Source organism: Dama dama, unplaced genomic scaffold (assembly GCF_033118175.1).
Source record: "Dama dama isolate Ldn47 unplaced genomic scaffold, ASM3311817v1 ptg000109l, whole genome shotgun sequence".
Classification (NCBI taxonomy): domain Eukaryota; kingdom Metazoa; phylum Chordata; class Mammalia; order Artiodactyla; family Cervidae; genus Dama; species Dama dama.
This window is the reverse complement of record NW_026870920.1, coordinates 2,442,601-2,446,740: the sequence shown is the minus strand read 5'-3', so window position 1 is coordinate 2,446,740 and position 4,140 is coordinate 2,442,601.

Here is a 4,140-nt window from a genome sequence, read left to right as displayed (position 1 = left end):
TATGAAGAGCTTCAAAAGGTATGAAAAATATGAAGAGCTTCAAAAGGTGTCAAAAATAGGAGGAGCACGAAACGGTCTGAAAAATAGGAGGAGCATGAAGCGGTGTTGAAAAACATGAAGAGCCTGAAAAGTTGTGAAAAATATGAAGAGCTTCAAAAGGTGTCAAAAATATGAGGAGCATGATACAGTCTGTAATATAGGAGGAGCATGAAGTAGTGCTGAAAAACATGAAGAGCCTGAAAATGTGTGAAAAATATGAAGAGCTTCAAAAGGTGTCAAAATTATGAGGAGAATGAAAAGGTCTGAAAAATAGGAGGATCATGAATCGGTGTTGAAAAAAATGAAGAGCCTGAAAATGTGTGAAAAATGTGAAGAGCTTGAAAAGGTGTCAAAAATATGAGGAGCATGAAACGGTCTGAAAAATAGGAGGAGCATGAAACGCTGTTCAAAAATATGAAGAGCCTGAAAACGTGTGAATAATATGAAGAGCTTCAAAAGGTGTGAAATACATGGGGAGCATGAAACGGTCTGAAAAATAGGAGGAGCAGGAAGCGGTGTTGAAAAACTTGAAGAGCCTGAAAAGGTTTGAAAAATACGAAGAGCTTCAAAAAGTGTCAAAAATATGAGGAGCATGAAATAGTCTGAAAAATAGGAGCAGCATAAAACGGTGTTCAAAAACATGAAGAGCCAGAAAAGGTGTGAAAAATATGAAGAGCTTCAAAAGGTTTCAAAAATATGAGGAGCATGAAACGATCTGAAAAATAGGAGGAGCATGAAGCGGGGTTCAAAACATGAAGAGCCTGAATAAGTGTGAAAAATATGAAGAGCTTCAAAAGGTTTGAAAAATATGAAGAGCCTGAAAGGTGTGAAAAATATGAAGAGCTTCAAAAGGTGTCAAAAATATGAGGAGCATGAAACGGTGTGAAAAATAGGAGGAGCATGAAGCGGTGCTGAAAAACATGAAGAGCCTGAAAACTTGTAAAAAATATGAAGAGCTTCAAAAGGTGTGAAAAATATGAAGACCTTAACAAGGTGTCAAAAATGATATGAGCATAAAACGGTCTGAAAAATAGTAAGAGCATGAAGCGGTGTTGAAAAACATGAAGAGCCTGAAAAGCTATGAAAAATATGAAGAGCTTCAAAAAGTGTCAAAAATATGAGGAGCATGAAACGGTCTGAAAAATAGGAGGAGCATGAAGCGATGTTGAAAAACAAGAAGAGCCTGAAAAGGTTTGAAAAATATGAAGAGCTTCAAAGGGTGTGAAATACATGAGGAGCATGAAACGGTCTCAAAAATAGGTGGAGCATGAAGCGGTGTTGAAAAACAAGAAGAGCCTGAAAAGGTGTGAAAAATATGAAGAGCTTCAAGGGTGTGAAATACATGAGGAGCATGAAACGGTCTGAAAAACAGGAGGAGAATGAAGCAGTGTTGAAAAACATGAAGAGCCTGAAAAGCTATGAAAAATATGAAGAGCTTCAAAAGATGTCAAAAATATGAGGAGCATGAAACGGTCTGAAAAATAGGAGGAACTTGAAGCGGTGTTGAAAAACATGAAGAGCTTCAAAAGGTGTGAAAAATATGAAGAGCTTCAAAAGATGTCAAAAATGAGATGAGCATGAAACGGTCTGAAAAATAGGAGGAGCATGAAGCGGTGTTGAAAAACAAGAAGAGCCTGAAAAGGTGAGAAAAATATGAAGAGCTTCAAAGTGTGTGAAATACATGAGGAGCATGAAACGGTCTGAAAAATAGGAGGATTATGAAGCTGGGCTCAAAAACTTGAAGAGCCTGAAGAGGTGTGAAAAATATGAAGAGCTTCAAAAAGTGTCAAAAATATGAGGAGCATGAAACGGTCTGAAAAATAGGAGGAGCATGAAGCGGTGTTGAAAAACAAGAAGAGCCTGAAAACGTGTGAAAAATATGAAGAGCTTCAAAAGGTGTCAAAAGTATGAGGAGCATGAAACGTTCTGAAAAAGGAGTACCATGAAAATTTGTTCAAAAACATGAAGAGCCAGGAAATGTGTGATAAATATGAAGAGTCTCAAAACGTGTCAAAAATATGAGGAGCATGAAACGGTCTGAAAAATAGGAGGAGCATGAAGCGGTGTTCAAAAAAATGAAGAGCCTGAAAAGGTGTGAAATATATGAAGAGCTTCAAAAGGTGTCAAAAATGAGAAGTGCATGAAACGAACTGAACAATAGGAGGAGCATGAAGTGGTGTTGAAATACATGAAGAGCCTTTAAAGGTGTGCAAAATATGAAGAGCTCAAAAGGTGTGAAATACATGAGGAGCATGAAACGGTCTGAAAAAGAGGAGAAGCATGAAGCGGTGTTGAAAAACATGAAGAGCCTGAAAAGGTGTGAAAAATATGAAGAGTTTCTAAAGGTGTAAAAATATGAGGAGCATGAAATGGTCTGAAATATAGGAGGAGCATGAAATGGTTGTGAATAACATGAAGAGCCTGAAAAGGTGTGAAAAATATGAAGAGCTTCAAAAGGTGTGAAATATATGAGGAGCATGAAACGGTCTGAAAAATAGGAGGAGCATGAAGCGGTGTTCAAAAAAATGCAGAGAGTGAAAAGGTGTGAAAAATATGAAGAGCTTCAAAAGGTGTAAAAAATAGGAGGAGCATGAAACAGTTTAAAAATAGGAGGAGCATCAAGTGGTGTAGAAAAACATGAAGAGCCTGAAAACGTGTGAAAAATAAAAAGAGCTTCAAAAATATGAAAAAAATGAAGAGCTTCAAAAGGTGTGAAAAATATGAAGAGCTTCAAAAGATGTCAAAAATGAGATGAGCATGAAACGGTCTGAAAAATAGTAGCATGAAGCGGTGCTGAAAATCATGAAGAGCCTGAAAAGGTGTGAAAAATATCAAGAGCTTCAAAAGGTTTCAAAAATATGAGGAGAATTAAACGGTCTGAAAAATATGAGGAGCATGAAGTGGTTTTGAAAAACATGAAGAGCCTGAAAAGGTGTGAAAAATATGAAGAGCTTCAAAAGGTGTGAAATATATGAAGAGCTTCAAAATGTGTCAAAAATATGAGGAGCGTGAAATGGTTTGAAAAACAGGAGTAGCATGAAACGGTGTTCAAAAACATGTAGAGCCTGAAAAAGTGTGAAATATATGAAGAGCTTCAAAAGGTGTCAAAAATATGAGGAGCATGAAATGGTTTGAAAAACAGGAGGAGCATGAAACGGTGTTCAAAAACATGAAGAGCCTGAAAAGGTGTGAAAAATATGAAGAGCTTCAAAAGGTGTGAAAAATATGAGGAGCGTGAAACGGTCTGAAAAAGAGGAGGAGCATGAAGCGGTGTTCAAAAATATGAAGAGCTTCAAAAGGTGTGAAATATATGAGGAGCGAGAAACGGTCTGAAAAAGAAGAGGAGCATGAAGCGGTGTTCAAAAATATGAAGAGCTTCAAAAGGTGTGAAAAATATGAGGAGCATGAAATGGTCTGAAATATAGGAGGAGCATGAAACCGTGTTCTAAAACATGAAGAGCCTGAAAAGGTGGGAAAAGTATGAAGAGCTTCAAAAATTGTGAAATACATGAGGAGCAGTAAACGGTTTGAAAAATAGGAGGAGCATGAAGCGTTGTTCAAAAACATGAAGAGCCTGAAAAGCTGAGAAAAATATGAAGAGCTTCTTAAGGAGTCAAAAATATGAGGAGCATGAAACGGTCTGAAAAATAGGAGGAACATGAAGCGGTTTTCAAAAACATGAAGAGCCTGAAAAGGTGTGAAAAATATGAAGAGCTTCAATAGGTGTCAAAAATATGAGGAGCATGAAACGGTCTGAAAAATAGGAGGAGCATGTAACGGTGACCAAAAACATGAAGAGCCAGAAAAGGTGTGATAAATATGAAGAGCTTCAAAAGGTGTGAAATACATGGGGAGCATGAAACGGGCTGAAAAATAGGAGAAGCATGAAGTGGTGTGGAAAAACCTGAAGAGCCTGAAAAGGTGTGAAAAATATGAAGAGCTTGAAAAGGTGTGAAATACATGAGGAGCATGAAACTCTCTGGAAAATAGAAGGAGCATGAAGTGGTTTTCAAAAACATGAAGAGCCAGAAAAGGTGTGAAAAATATGAAGAGCTTCAAAAGGTGTGAAATACATGGGGAGCATGAAATGGGCTGAAAAAT